Here is a 16,770-nt window from a genome sequence, read left to right on the forward strand (position 1 = left end):
AGTTTCTATTTCTAAAATCAACATTGTTGTGAGCAAAAAGTTTCCAAAAATGTGACACAAAAAATACACCATAAACAAAATTATATGGCTTTTTTATGTGGGTTTTGTTGAAGAGGTTAATAAACATCTCAGTTCCAAAAAAAATGTGAGTTTTCTGGCTATTTTTTGATGGGTCAGGCTTTACAGGGTGAAACAGCAGTAATTTTTATGTTTCATTTATATTTATCTGCATTTTTCATCTTCTACTACATTCACAGATTACTGCAAACTCAAAGTGCAACTATAGCGATTATATTCAACATTTTAAGACTTCTTGAAAACTCAAGAACCTTCAATGTCTTGAAAAGTGGTCTAACAACAATAATAATAACAAAATTGCACATATCAATGGTACTGCACAAGTAGAAATACTGAAAGAGAAGTATTAATATTGCACATTGTTTAATCGTTTTGAATAAGTCTAGATTCTCTGACTGCAGCATCTTACATGCGGATATTTTCTGGTTTCTTTCCTTTATGAAAGAAAAACTGAATATCTAAGGGTTGTAGACAAAACAGGACCCTTGTTATCTTGGGCTTTGGGAAACATTGACGGATGTATTTCAGCATTGTCCGATATTCTATAGACCAAACAACTAATGATTAATCAGGGAAAAACAATCCACAATGAAAAACCATACAGAACATTAACACCACCATGTCTGAATGCTTTAGCAGTAAAGTCTGCATCTGAAATGGACTAAAATAAACAATGTGTGTGTTCATGGTGATGTCAGTCAGTCAGTGCAACAATGTGGCTCATAAATGTGTGTTAACAATGTGTGTTAAAATCTGGTGAGACAATCACGCTCTGACACACAACATAGCTTAGTTGATAGGCAAATTGCTGGTTTGTATCTGATGACGATAATTAAAGTCTAGAGCAGCATCAGACTGATACCTAAACTGCTTCTCACAGACACTCCAACCGTCCCCTATCATGCTTATTAAACATAATAAAGAGGTGGTCTGAGCCTCCAGTTGGTTTTCATACTGGGAGAGAAACATGCTGCTCAGCCTTCTGTGCCCCCTCCCCAACCACATAAACACAACCACACACTCACACAGACACACAACCACACATACAGACACACAACCACACATTACATGCCATCCCTTCCCGCCCTCAGGGCCCCCATATGGACCTGATGGATGAGCCGTTTGAAAGCTGCTCGAGCAGACACGAGCAGAAACCCTCCACATGGCAAACGGAGCAGGACACTGATAATAAAGTACAGTAGCAGTTCAGTGCAGCTCCTCTGAGTGAGGTTTGGATGTTTACTGCAACGGTGTCCGGTGTCGGGTTCAGATCCAGCTGAGTGACCTACGCAGGAGGTTCCATAGTGTAGTGGTCATCACGTCTGCTTTACACGCAGAAGGTCCTGGGTTCAATCCCCAGTGGAACCACTGGATGTCATATTGCAAATGATTACAGGTTGACCATTGGTCCTGTGTTTCTTCTGAGTGTAGTTTCTGCATGTCCCAAGTAGTTAAGCTACAGATCTGTAAAATGCAGTTGCTTGCTAGCGCTGGACCCAAATATTAAGTCATGACGGTGGTATCGGAATATTTATTTTCAAATCTGAATATTCGGATTCCCCCCTGTGGACGATGTCGTGCAATCGCCATTCGCGCCTGTCGTCCCTTCGTGTCTCTCTCCCTCACTCGTCATGATCCGATCTGAATATTTAGCTCGTTCCTTCGTCCCCTCCCTCCCATCGGACGTTACGATCTGATCCGAATATTCGGATAGTCGTCATTAATTGGGGCCGAATATCCGGAGCCCAGAAATTGCTATTCGGGGAAGCCTAATTCTGGACATGACCAAAAGTTAATTTTTTCAGCAGGAAGGATTACATGGATGTACTATGGGAACTGTAATCTGCAAACTAGTGGATCTACTTCATAATCCTCCAGATGCACACAAAGTACACATGCAAGTATACAAACAATAATGCTGCCGTCACAGCGTACGAGAATCTCAAAACACTATTTTAATGCAAAAAAACCCACAAAATATACACCAGGTACCGAAATATATTCGGATGTGTTTTTGTTTTTCTGCAGGAGAGGAAGCTGGAAAATAATTCCTTATTTTACAGTGCAAATGTTTCATATAGAGGTTGATTCTCACCATTGCGAATAAGATACATAAACGAGAAACTTAGGTTACATTACGAGCTTACCTAATAATGTTACAGCAATGATTAAAACAAATGTCAACAAAAAAGTCGCCAATGTTAAAAACAGATTAGAGATTCTGATTGGTTGAAGAGAAAATGGTCTTTCAGCTTAGCATGAGTATCCTACAGTGATCTAATGTTGGAGCAAACACAATAATGGTATAAAAATATGCAAGGAAGCTAACCAGAAGCATGTTGCTAGTAAAACAGGATTAACACCATAAATACAGACTCATTTACACCCACTACTAACATGTAACCTGTAGCTGAGATAATCTATTCTGATAAGGGAAAATGCAAAGTTCTGGGATCAGATCCGACCACATCTGGAGATGCTCATGTTGTAATTCTCTGCAGGTGCATCTCAGCAGGTATAAATATAATCTGTACAGAATGATCACATTCTGAATGTAAGAATCCTCCCACCAATGTTAAAGGTTGTGTAAAAACCATTTAGTGGACCTCAGACTTAGTCACAATAGTCATATTTTTATGTGCATTTTGAAGTATCACATTAGGAAATTGAGTTTTTACACTCAGTCAACATCTAACTAATGTAACTGATAAGCTGTTTATGTTTCTGTCGTTGACGTCGTCTCTGGACATCATGAAACATGACAGATATCCAGCATAAAAGAATAATTAAATTTTTTCTGATTAAAACAGTCCCTGAAGACTTGTGTTCTCATAGATGGAATGTGTTTTGTTTTCTTCTTCTTCTGTGAGGACTTCTGACAGTTGGCGAACAACAACTCTGCTCCCTCTATTCATCTGCTCTGTTTATTACTGCCATGTGTAATGTAGTTTATACCACAACCTTCTGACAACACGACGCAGTCAAACTCATGTTATGTCACTCCGTTCCAAAAAACAGTTTTCCTTGGAAAATATGGTGCCTTTGACACTTCTAATCCAACCAAGAAGCTGGTTCCATAGTGTAGTGGTCATCACGTCTGCTTTACACGCAGAAGGTCCTGGGTTCAATCCCCAATGGAACCATCTTTGTGTCATATTGTCACAAATGTAGGCTAAAGCCACAATGTGTTCACTGGGAGCAAAGATTCAGACATTAAATCACTGAAACTTGTGTGTAAGTGCAACTTAGGACATGAACTGAAGAGCCCTTTTCAGCAGGGGTGATTACACGGATGACTTAGAAGAGCATTAATCTGCGAACTAGTGGATCTGCTTTATAATCCTCTGGATATGTATGAAGTGTAAATGCAGGTGCATGTACAGATTGGTAAAGCAGCATCAATGCTGCTGTCAAGTGGACCTTGTGACCTTGTAATCACAGCACAGGAAGGTGTGTACAGGGATTGCTTGGCGATTAATCTGCCATAAGTCATGAGAACACTGCTGCTAGGCAACACGGACATTACTGTGGATGTCTAGAGGCCTCCAAGGCTAACTATTTAGCAAGCTAATGAGTGGGTAGCCTAACGTAAGAAATGAAATGAAATAAAGATGAGGCCATTGGGAACACAGACATTGTCCTCAGACATTCTAATATTTTATAGAGCTAATACTCTACACAACTAAAATTGCAGCATATATTGTACCATCCACTGAAAAATGTATTGCCTCCACTATTTCTGAAAATGTCAAGAAACACGTCACAACTCATGAAGTTTTTGGAATATTTCCACATACGAGGTTGTGACAACAGGAGGAGGACATTCATCGGAAATCTGCTCAGGAACATGGTGCACAATCCTACTAAATCCACAATCCTGAAGCCCATGTAATACCATAAACTATAAACCTTTAATATACAATCTTTATGAGGATAATCTCACTGGATCAGGAAATATGCATGTTCTGCAAGACTTCAGGATCGAATCAGAGGTGGCTCAGATTGTGATTGGATGTCAGCAGGTGCAAATGTAATCAGTGTGGCCACAGTCTAAAGGAAATAATCCTCACAATAACTTGAAAGGTCATCTAGCTTCTCCCTGTGGAACCCAAACTTTCTCATTTTAGCCATGTTTCCATCATTTTTATGGACACATTTAAGGTACTGCATCACAATGGAAAGGGCAAAGTTCCAAAATTACCACATGCAAAGTCAGGTATGAAGCTGACAGATGTAAGATTATATCTTTGCAAAATAGGAAACCATGAACAAAACCTTTCCTAGCTGCACCGAACTACACAGTAGCTTTCCTAATATAAACAGAAGAGTTAACCTTAGCTCAATGATGGTGTTCACAACCATTTTTAAACCAAGATTCTGCTTCCCATACAGACAGTTGTGGCTTCAAACCCCAATGAACTCATGACTTCTAACCACATGGCCAAAGTCCATGTTGGAATAACGAACACAGGTCTGTGGAATAAAGCTGAAATCAAAATATTTCAGCCGAACTCAACTGCTGTACATGGAAATAAACCAGACATATGATTATCACTATGGTACAAACTCTAGGTTGTAAAGTACAGTCAACAAAACAGAGGCTGTGGCATAAACTTTGACCGAAACTGTCGCTAAACCAAAATATACTCATTAAAACTAAAAAATATCTACGATAGATCAAAAATGCAGCAGTATCTGTAAGAAGAACATGGTGTTGTGACGTTTATAGAAGCTGGAACATTATCCCAGTACAACACACATATAGTTCACTTTAGTAATCCAAGAAGGCTCAAAGGTTGTTCCTACATTTACAAAGGGGTTCCATGGTGTAGTGGTCATCACGTCTGCTTTACACGCAGAAGGTCCTGGGTTCAATCCCCAGTGGAGCCACAACTTTTCTTATGGGTCACCTCCAACTCAATGAGTTAGTTAACATAATCAAAGAGAAACACTGATCTAACCAGAATATCGTCACCTTCCTAAAATTATGGCCTAAGTCATATTTTGACAAAAGTAATTTTTGCCTAAATCCTCTCCTCATGATGCAGGCCAAATCTGGTAAAATCGCCTAAATTCTCAGTTGAACAGATCATGCGATTCTACCCCTGTAGTATAATGGCCTAGGTCAAGGTTCAATGTAGTGTGGTTCAGTTTTTTGTGTTTCCTGAAAAATCTGAGAAAATGACTGAGGCCATTATTTTAAGAGGGTGTCGATATATAACAGATATGTAATATGCAATATGTAGGCAGTCTTAGGCTGATTTACCCATTTCACCTCCTATGACAGTCGTGGTAGAAATGAGGTCTGGTTTCAAAGGTCTGAACCAATGTTTGATAATGTGAAGGGTTTACAGTTTCAGTCTGAAACCTCCTGATCTCCTCCCAAACTAATGATATCAAACATGTTTAGGATAAAACTTCCCTACTCCTGCAGGAAATTCTTTTGCCAATATTGCTCAGAAAAAAAATTACACAAGAAATGCAGTTCCTGGTAGAAAAGCGATAAGATGTAAGTAAAAAAAATAAAAACAAGTAATCCAAAAATAGATATATGAAATAGTAATAAATTATGCTGTCAATGATTCCAAGGTATTAAAGTAATATCACACAGGACGATGAAATATTGCACATGAAATTAAAGATACTACACACGATGAAGAAATATTGCACATTAATTTGAAAAATTTTAATTTTGCATGTGAAACATTTAATATAGCATTTGTTGTAAAATCACACAGAGTGATGTATGATGTTGCCAAATAATGATAAATGTTTCAGCCATCGAGGCTAATGTTAGCTACAGATATTTAAACCTCCAGCTCTTGCCACAGAATAACAAACCAGATATGACCAGATATTTCCAAACATTTTCTTATTTAGATTGGTGAGACAAATTTTAAGAAATTTTCTTGACAGACAGTCAAGTGTTAACCAAACAATAATTAGTTAATCATTAACAAGAATGATGTGTAGTAGATGCATCTTTACATGCTGACAATGCCATTTTTAAACACAGACACGTAACATTCCCTATAAAACTGATTTGGCCACATTAACCACATTTCGGTGCTGTTCAGATCAACAGCTCTGGCCAAATGCATTAACAGCTACAGAAGGCTTTGTCATGGTGGCCTCTCTCTCTGAGGTGACAGAGAACCACATCTATGAACTTTCTCCTTATGATGCAACCTGATGTCAAAATCTGTTTTGATTTTAAAACTCATGTAGTGTAAGTTGACTTACATTAGGCCAGACTAAATACAGGTTTGTACTATCAGTAGCATCTGTAGACCTGCTTATTCATGCAAGTATCCAATCAGCCGGTCATGTGGCAGCGGCGCAGATACAGATCAGGAGCTTCAGTTAATGTCGATGTAATCTCAGGGACCTCTGTAATCTTTGACGGGTGGTTTGAGTTAATCTGAACCTGTTGATCTCGTGGATTTTCTCACATCTCAGAGCTGACAGCAAAGCCAGGCCCGAATTAGTGTTCCTAATGAAGTGAAATACACACATATATAGAAATTACACTGCCTCAAAATAGAAAACTACGTGGTCTGAACAGATGCAAAAAAAGTGCTGGTTTTGTTGTTTACCTCCTACTAGAGCTTTTCAGATCATTGCCAATAGCTTCCACATTTGTTGTAGGACTGTTTACCTCCACCCACACATCCTTCAGCCTTCAGATCAGACCTCAGTCACATTCTTCACAAATGTCTGGAAATGTGTGGTTTTATGTGAAGGGTGGGGTTAACTCGATGCTTCAAGACAAGTCAGACCAAAATATTTTTATGCTTTTACAAGAAGAGAAATGTGGCACCTAACAAGACGTGAATGAACACTAAAGCAGGGATTGTTTTATTTTGCGGCGTTTTTAACAGCAGGTTTCTCTCCAGAAGAACTCCAGAAAACACTAATATGTAAATAAATCTGCCTTTCGTGCATCCTGACAAGTGATGTGTTGGAGGTTTTTAACAAGATCTGTGTGCTGTGAGGCCTCGGGGGTAAACAGCTCTGTGACACTGCAGTGTGTTATCTGCACTAACTGCTCTGTTGTGCAGATAGATGAGATGCTGAAGGACTGAAGATACACCAGCTGTATGCACGTCTGTGTGATTCCAATATCTCTCCTGGTTTCCCTGTAGGTTTATTCCCTCCATATTTGCAATAAGCCCATCACTGCCTGACAAACGCTTTGTCTTTTTCCGCTCTGCATGTGCACGGTGCTACTTCATATTTTTGGAAAGGCAACTTTAAATTCAGAGAGAAAAGTTTCCCGTTTGAATGTGGATCTAGTTTGTCGTAGATAAGTCTTATGGTTCGTGTCCACAGAGGTCGGAGGAGCTGGAGAGAAATGATCGCCTACGCTGAATGGCATGGCACTTGATTGATTGAACTTCAAATTCAGAGAGAAAAGTTTTCAGTTTGAATGTGGATACAGTTTGTCGTGGATACGTCTTATGGTTCATGTCCACAGGGGTGTTTTGGTCGATTGGTGGGTCAATATGATCTAATATAAGCAAATTCTCATTGGTTGGATAAGAGCTGGTGTTACTTTCACAAGGAGAAAAGCTCTACATCAACAGCGTTCCAGGATTAATCCACTATTTTTAGCAGTGGGAGCAACAGACCACCAGTGACCACCCCCGTGTTTTCACAATTTTAAACTCTTCGACCCAATGGAGACTACAAGGTATAACTTTTAAAACATTTACTGAACATTTACTCAGTGTTGGCTCCAAACTAACTGACGCTATGTCAAACAAGTAGTCCATGTTGCTGCATTTTGTTCAAATAGATGGAAAAAAAAATCAAACAAGCTACATTGCAGATTATCTAAACCAGCAGCTCTCTTGTTATATTCCTCAATACGTCTACTGTTGGAAAGGCTACTTCATGTTCAACAGTAAAGAAAAGTTGTCAGTTTGAATGTGGATACAGTTTGTTGTGGATCTGTCTTATGGCAAGTCTCCACAGGTGTGAAAGAAAAATGACTCCTTCCCCTTTCTGAGGTATTTCCTTATTGCTGTTAGCTGACGTCATCCCAAATTATCTTCCAGCAGGCAGACACTGTAGGAGGAAGATATGCCAGGATTCTGTGCTCTGGTAAGGGTTAGATACTGTCTATTCTGACGTGACTATGCAAACAATTTGTCTCCATATTGATTTGTAATCTACATCTGACCCCTCTCCCAACTACAATATATACCTGAAGATCAGAGGGAATCCTCAGAACTGATGCTGGCATTGCTTGCATCTACTGCTGCTCTGTCGGTGTCACTTCTCCTGATGTCAGTAAACTTTCACTCACAAGTTAAGTCATCTGAGTCTTCAGTGTGTCTCTCTGTGTCTGCCTTTAAATGTAAATAATATGCTCCAGATACCAGCGTTTTATGTTGACGTATAATTCATTTTGGCTGGTAAGGCTAGCAGGTAGAAAACAGAGCAGGTACGATTTCAGCTCACCAGCTAAAACATAGCTTATAGTTGCATTTCAATCCAGCTGTTTGTATGCACATTTTCAAATTGCATATAACAGCTAAGTGGAAACAGCAAAAACATATCGAATTATCACACAAAACTTTTCATGCTTGTGAGATTGGTAATAAAAAGTGCAAAGGAACCAGCAAATAAACGACATACAGAAATCCTGGACTTAAATGTCACTCTAATTTTGGTTCATTACCAGAGATCTTCCAAGAGCTCACAGCTATAATATTAGTTCTTCTAAATGCTACATTTCCATTGCTCGGTGTGCTCTGTGTTACTAAGCTGTCCTTCCTGTTAATACATTCATGGTCTAGTTTGATCTCATCGCTTTGTTGACTTTTGTTGCGCAACAGTGATTGCTTATGTAATAACTTGATATTTGCATAATGGACAGAAACGTGCATAAATTTGCATTTTATTTTGCAAAGTTTCTGAAAATTCCGCTAAAATTCACAACAAATTTGTATCTAAAGACTACATGTAGTCTGAGGTAATTCTGTTACACTGAGAGATAATTCAGTGATTTAAATACAATATTAATAAGCATGGCTGTGCATGGTTACTGTACAGACTGACTTCACCAGCCGTGAGCGGAAGCCGAACGCAACATGACGCCATGAATGGAAGCATGACTTGTTGTCAGACTGGTTATTTCACTGATAATTCAAAGAACAGATGCGGTAACAGCAGGACAGCAGGTGAAATGAGGTAACATCACCTGCCTGTAGGAAGTCATCAGATAGGCCACGCTGTTCCTTCAGTCTAATCTTTCACATAAATCTTATCTCACTTTACGCAGAAGCACATGAACAAGAGTCACATGCTGGTTGCTGCTCTGATCCTGCCAGTGATCTTCTTATCAATGGAAATCAGACTAAATGTCAGTATTGTACTTAATGTGATTAAACTTCCAATTAATTAATCTCTGCAACTGCATAAAAATGTCTGGAAGTATTGGTTTTGCATTAATTATAACAACAAAACAATCGATACATGAAATTAAGCATATAAATACGGTGTATGTACTTCCAATAGCAGTAAAACGCATTCAGAAACAGACAATCAGCTGGAAAGTGAATTCTAATCCAAACAAAAACATTTCATTCTATATTTCACATGTTTTGTCAGCAATTTTGTATTTTATATATGTATTAGGTAGGTTCCAGTCTGATGTCGAAGGTCATGTTTGGGATCGATGAAAGCATTTTTTAATTGATTGGTATCGGCACACGCCTAAACCTGATCCTTTGTTTACTTCAGCTGTCACACAGGTGTTGTAAAGAGAGAACACAATTTGTGGCAGGATGCTGATGGTGCTAATTTTGAACAGTTTTTCTAGTCAGTACTTCAATCAATCAATAGCCCAGCTCAGTGGATATATGTCCTATGATGATATTTTTATTTATTCTACATACACATGATATGGTCCACAACAGTAGCTCTGTTCCACATGTGACCACTGTTGTAGTTGATCCCAGCTTGTCTTACAAACATTGGCTCTGGTTGGAGGTCATTAAGCATCACAAAAGTCTTTGTCACGGTGCCTGTTGCTAACTAAACCCCTAGAATGCTCTCTGCTCACCAACATGGAACTGCTTGTAGTCCAAGTAGCTGCCTCCTCAGGTTGCTACAGTATTAAATAGTAAAAAGTAACCAGGTACTACAGCTAATCCACATTACATTTTCTGACATGCATGTAGAGAGCACAGATTTTCATTGTCTTTTGGATCTTATAGAGTCACAGAACATGCTATCTTCTCCATGCTACATGTCAAATAGTGTCCTACCAAAGATTTCCAACAAGGTTTGTGAACAAGTACAAAACATTGAGGAAAAACTTGGATGCAGAAATGCATTTTTTTTCTTAATGCATAGCAGAACTATTCAGTTGTCAAGTATACATTTTGAAATAAAAATGGTTCCATCCAAATTCAAAACTTAGTGTCCATAGTGACTGTCCTGTTGTTGTGCTATACTTAACCCTAACCTTCAAAGTAAATTTTATCTAGGAAAATGGTATTAGACTGGGAACTGGTAAATAATAAATATTAAATGACTCGGATTGAGGCAGACGTGAAAGGGAGAAAGAGGTTTGTAATATTTATGGCAAAGTTTAAATACATTGCTTTTGTGTTGAATTGTGCACAAAATACTGGTTAGCACAGGGCTGATTGAGCAGGTTGCCTCTTGTAAACCTGAATTATTTTAAACTCAGCTTAAAAATACCAAAACCAAAAGCATGAATGTTTCCCTAGGAATGCTGAGAAGGGTCAGTTATGTCTTCCAAGACCTAAATAATATTATATAAAAGGCATTTGAACTATTTACCAACCCACATCAAACACATACACTACCAGTCAAAAGGTTGGATGCAACTTCTCATTCAGTGCTTTTTATTTATTTGTATTAGTTTCTACATTGTACATTAATACTTGCGATTCACACTTTTTTGTTTACAGCATAATTCCATAATTCCAGATGTGAGCCACCTGTGCAGATGGCTCAGATCTGAGGTTTGTCAATTCTTTACAAACTGGTGGGTTGGTCCTCCCTTTACACCAGGTGACTCCAACACTGGCTTTTACTCATCTAAAAGACCCTATCAGGGAATACCCCTCAATACCTCTCCAGCCTCCTACAGCCCTCCCATAACTACCACCTGAGGTCCAGTGATCTCATAACACTCATTATCCCCAAGGTTCACACTGTCTTTGGCTGGATTTCCTTTCGCTTTGCTGCAATCGATTGAAATTCCCTCAGAAAATCTCTGAAACTGTCATCGCTTTCATCACTTTACATGTTTAAGCAGAAGCTGCAGCAGACCCTAGCTGACCACTGCACATGCTGAATGTTTTCATGGAATTGCTAGCATTAATTTAGGGTGTTTTTAATCTCTGTTTAAACACTTGTGTGTCATTTTTTGTATATATATTGTTTATTTGTTATCTTTCTTCCTGCTGGGGCCTCTTGCCAGGTCATCATTGTAAAAGAGAAATTGTTCTCAACTGATCTTACCTGGTAAAGTTAGTTAGTATTAATCTACAATGTAAAAATAATTAAATAAAAACCACTGAATGAGAAGGTTTGTCCAAATTTTTGACTGGTAGTGTATCTCATCCAAATTGTGCAAAATTATTTATTTAAGATGAAATACTGTAAAAATGTACTTAACATTTAACTTTATATTCCTCTTTCAACCTCTGTTCTTCAGTAGCTTTAATAATTGTTCAGATATTGGATAAGACTCACATCAGTTGGACCTAATGAGGGATCTTTTTTCATAAGAAACAATGTTTGAATCACTAACTTTAAACAATACTGTTGACGTATTTAAGCAAAATTGAAAGTAGTATTTTATATGGTTTCATTATGAACAGAACAACCCTGAAATACTGTGATATTTAAACTAGGATATGCCAACAGTAGCCACAGCAATATAATATTTTTTGTGTTCACTGGAGTAAAAAAGCATGACATCCACTGTGTGTAAAGTTAAACATGGGACCAAACAGCTGTCCAGTCCACCTACTCAGACTGTGCAGCGGCTGCCTGATGTTTCCAGGTGTTTCGACTGCATTCGTCCCAGAAATCACTGTGTGCCTCCTGATCTGTTCATGCTGGCGAGCGCATGCTGTGTGTGAGAGTGTTACATCAGAGAGTCATTATGTAACACTGACATCTGCTGGGAGCAGAGTGGGTGTTGGTGATGGGCTGCGGATTCACTGCCGCTGCCATGTGTGTGTTTATCTGTCTGTTTACAGATGCTTGTTTGTTTGTTTGCTTGGTGCTGTTTGTACTCGCTCCGTCAGGCTACGTCTACGTTAAGCAGTTCCAGCGCTAAAAGCCACTTGTGTCCATACTAGCAGTTTCCAGGGTGTTTTAGCAGAGAGCTCGGTCCACAGCGAAACAACTGAACGGCACGAAAACGTATAAAATTCTTCAAACTGTTTTCAGCAGGCAAACAACAAAACTGCATCAGAAAAACACAGATCAGATTATTATTTTATAGTCATGACAGTATCTTTTCAAAAAAACACGACGCTGCAAAGGGAGAAAACATTAAAGATTTTGCAGATGTGACAAAAATAGACTGTGGTGCAAGATACAGAGACACAAAAAATACAAGGATGACACAAAACCTACTGCGTAATAACAAAAAATCCAAAATGTAGTAATAATGCTGGTAGTAGTGACAATAACAATACTGAATTTCAGAAGAAATATAACTGTATGAAAGTAAGAAATGGAAGGAATGAAAGAAAAAAGGTAGTAAGAGGAAAAGAGAAAGTCAACATGAATCCAGGGTAAAAACAGCAACATGAATCTGCAGTATTGATGCTTAAAATAAATGAAAACAGAAAAGGACACAACAGCAACCGACTTGAAGCAAAAACGTGATAGTTTCACAATAAAAGCATAAATAAAACTGTAAGATGTCTATGTTTTCTTTCTTTTCTATTGGCCTGCATCTATGACACATGCAAGTTTCTTTTACTGGACACATAGAAAGAGCGATAAAGTCTGCATAAGGAAGCTGGATGGACAGAGGAGGCATAAATCCCTGGACTTTCACCTAAGAGAATGAGGTCCAAGTCACCCGTGGGCTTCTGTTTACCAGTTTTGTAGCGTAAGGTTTAGAAGCTCCCAGGAGTTCATGAATGAGTACATTTTGAGCAAACGTGCTGCGTGTCCCAACTCCTTCAGTACGTTCTGCTTGTTTTTGGGGTTTTTTGCAGTCTTTAACCAGAGGGTACCACAAGCCCCTTGAAGAACCTACCAGAGTTCCATCTCATAATATAAAGAGAAAACTGCACAGTAGTATGGAGAAGAAATGACTGATTGGGGATGGGAGGGGATCGGTGCACCTGGAGCTCCTCTAACACAAGCTGTTGCCTTCAAGAGAAATGCCAAGTTATCCTCGGGACTCATGCAGAACTTCCACGGAAAATGAGATCATAAACTCTACTTGGATCCATTGGGAGAGTCGACATTGAGTTTTGGCTGCACCAAGAATTAAGACCCCAAATGTCCCAAGTGAAAATCCTTCATCCAATTCATTACACCACGTTGTCCTAGTCTGGATGAAAAGATCTGAAATTGGCTAAAGTCTCCAATACAGATACAGGAAATACAGAAATCTAGTTTCTATTTAGAGCACTTGAGTTACAGTAAAATTAGTATGGAATTTCTGACTAATGGCACCAATAATACCACTAAGGCCTGCTTTAAGTTCAGAAAAGGTCATTGTTTAAATCAAAGACTCCTTCCGGTGAAAATGCAGTTAGCAAAAACAATCCTGTCAGCTTGCAGGGTGGGGATATCTGGACCATTATTCTTCTTCAGAATTGGTTTCTGGTACCAACAGTGACTTCATAGATCTATATATTCTGAAGAAAGCAACTGTAGAGTTACATCTGAGTCATTGCAATGCAAGTAGGGATAATTTTCATGAAAAAAACAACTAAAACATGTAACTCTGAGACTCAGAGATGAGTTGTTTCTAGTTTAATCAGCAACTTCAAAATACACCCATGTAATTGCTTTTCAGTGATTTTTTGCGTTGCTGTTTTTAATGGCTTAAAGTTGTTTTTTACAGTTGTTTTCTGTCCTTTTCTATCACGCTTTGTTTTTGTTTACATTACAAAAGTACTTGGTTAACTTCAGATGCCCACAATACATGTTCAGGTTCAGGAAAAGTTCATAGTTTGGGTAAAAATAGGCCCAAACAAACCCAAACACAAAGCTACAGTTGTTTTCTATATTGCTACAGTGATGAGCTCCTAAAAAGACATTAGCATCTCACCATTTTACATTACACCTTTTTTTTACTACGAGACTTGGCCATATCTAAAATGTGCTGCCTTGCTGTGTTTTAATGGATAACCTTTAGTATAAGTCATTCTTTTTTAAAATGTATTTACCTTGACAGCGTTCTGTTGCAAAAATATCTATTAGTTGATTGTTTGGTGGGGCATTTTATCTATCTATCCATCCATCCATCCATCCATCCATCCATCCATGTAAACAAATTAAACAAACTAAGCTCCTCTAAAGACCAGATGGCCGTGAATTCTGTGATATGACATGGAAAATACATTTCTGACAAATACAGCTTCTTAGTTGAAAGCACGCAAACACACCTAGACATTTAAAGCTGCAGTAATTTAATTTCTGTCCATTTGACAGACACGCAACACTGATGCACAATCACCATATAAAGCAGTAGTATCTCTACATCCAGCAGAAACAGGAATATTCATCGTCCTTTTAGCTCTGCTTTGGTCTCTTCCATCCTAAGTTAAGCTCCACATGAGTGGCCCCTTTCACAATTATCATTTGCTGCATCATTTAAAAATACCAAACAGTGGAGCTTAAAGGCAGTCCTTGACTACATCCTACCTGGTCACACTGCTGCATATGTGCCTTTGCTGCTTCCCCCATCTTTCAGCCTCCAAACTCTCCGAGCTTTAAACATCAACATCCCTCTGTGTAATAAACAGGGGAAATGAATTTAACATGTACTGAAAGGAGCCTCTCTGGCATCCATCTTTTCAATTTTCAGGGGGGCCGTCAGGCTGAGTTTAAGAGCTCTAAACTGGTAGACGATAAGTTAATCCTTTTATGCGAATCCTTGCCGCGGGGCGACCGAAATAAACACTGAAATGGGAGCTGGGAGGAATCTGGTGGTGGAAGGGAAATATAAGAGAAAGGAAGAGGAAAATACAGCACAGAAGGAGAGGAATCAGAAGGCATTAATAAAGATGGAAGAGATGTGAAGCGTGTTTTTATTTGACTGGGAGGTGAAAAAGTGAATAAATGTGACTGCTGCCTAAAATATTTAATACAGGCGACTTCTCCTGGGCTTCCCCGTGTCTGGTATATGTAAGTCCTGGTGTGGATTAAAGGGCAGGGTGGCTGAGGTTGGGGGTTGAAGTCACACAGGGAAGCTCCCAGTCTCAAGGATTTTACCAAGTGGAATAAACTGTGTTTAAACCTTGAGTTTGTGTGGGTGACTTTTCAATAAACTGCAAAAATACTCCAACAAAGGACCGATCAGATTTTTTAAATGACACCAGCTTGTTTCCAACCCAATCGCCTTAAAGAAACGTCAAGACTGGATTCTGAAAGTCGATACTCACATCTGACAATACTTGAATAGAGCAACTACAATAGTAAGAGCGTTCACAATTTCAGGTGTCCATGTGAACACTGAGACTTTCTTGCTGTCAACCAACATTTCAACATCTTTTACGACTAAAACAACACAAAACAACACCTCAGCTTCTTTTACATTTACACTTCAGGACACTTCAACCCTCAGTTTTGGTGCTTTTTTTCGGCAGCTTTTTATTTGGCAGGCAACAGCTACGTCATTTCAACTGCTTTTACTTTTTGTGTAATGTATCATTGGAGAAGTAGAGAAATTTTAAAGGGTAAAATATCTAAAAAGCAAACGTTAGAAGTAAAACAAGAAAAGCACTCAGAGAGCGCAGGACTCCACCAAGGCTGCTAAGTCGTATCATTTCCGACAGATGAAATCTTTAATAAAAAATGACCTTACAGTGAGCACAGGCGTGTGTTCTGCATGTGTACGTTATGTACGGATACCAAATTGCGTGACCTAAATATGTAGCGGGTGGAGGGAATTGATGGGATTCGGAAACACCCCCACAATTTAATCAACTGTCCCGTGTTTGATTTCCGACAGATTAGTCCCGATAAATCCGCAGCGGTGGATTTGTAGGAGGATCGCAATCATGTGATCAGCAGGCAGCTGACGTAGTGTTCACTTGTTGTCATAGTTACAGTGACGCTGTGCCGCTATCTTGCAGTGATACAGAAATCTTCAACAAATCTGTGGATCCAGACTTTAAGTCGCATCGCTGCCAAAATCTAATCAGTTGCTCATTGTGTCATTTCTGATATTCCCTGAAAATTTCATCCAAATCCGTAAGTCCGTTTTTGAGTAATGTTGCTAACAGACCAACAGGTGGACAAACATATGCTGATCGTCACATCAGCATCCCTTGGCGGAGTAATTAAAGATTTATTATTAGCATCTATATTCAGAAATGTTATGTGACTGCAATTAATGCTATCAAAACAGGTATATTTAAAAAAGCAACAGCAAAACAGCACAGACAAATTGCGAGCAGCAGCTAACATTTTTTTTAAAAGTTAAACTAACATTGGTCCAACGCT

At 38.8% G+C, this 16,770-nt stretch overlaps 1 protein-coding gene and 3 non-coding genes across 5 annotated transcripts in view; 3 read left to right on the forward strand and 1 right to left on the reverse strand.

Annotated features, from left to right (window-relative positions):
• Positions 1–16,770, reverse strand: part of LOC111584428 (nuclear receptor ROR-alpha A-like) — a 153,376-nt gene that overhangs the window by 69,900 nt on the left and 66,706 nt on the right. The gene's annotated exons all lie outside the window — the stretch shown is intronic.
• trnav-uac (transfer RNA valine (anticodon UAC)) lies at positions 1,374–1,446 on the forward strand. The gene has a single exon. It is a non-coding gene; the product is annotated as a tRNA-Val (tRNA).
• Positions 3,149–3,221, forward strand: trnai-uau (transfer RNA isoleucine (anticodon UAU)). Its single transcript has one exon. It is a non-coding gene; the product is annotated as a tRNA-Val (tRNA).
• Positions 4,896–4,968, forward strand: trnav-uac (transfer RNA valine (anticodon UAC)). Its single transcript has one exon. It is a non-coding gene; the product is annotated as a tRNA-Val (tRNA).

Source organism: Amphiprion ocellaris, chromosome 1, assembly GCF_022539595.1.
Source record: "Amphiprion ocellaris isolate individual 3 ecotype Okinawa chromosome 1, ASM2253959v1, whole genome shotgun sequence".
In the NCBI taxonomy this organism is placed as follows: domain Eukaryota; kingdom Metazoa; phylum Chordata; class Actinopteri; family Pomacentridae; genus Amphiprion; species Amphiprion ocellaris.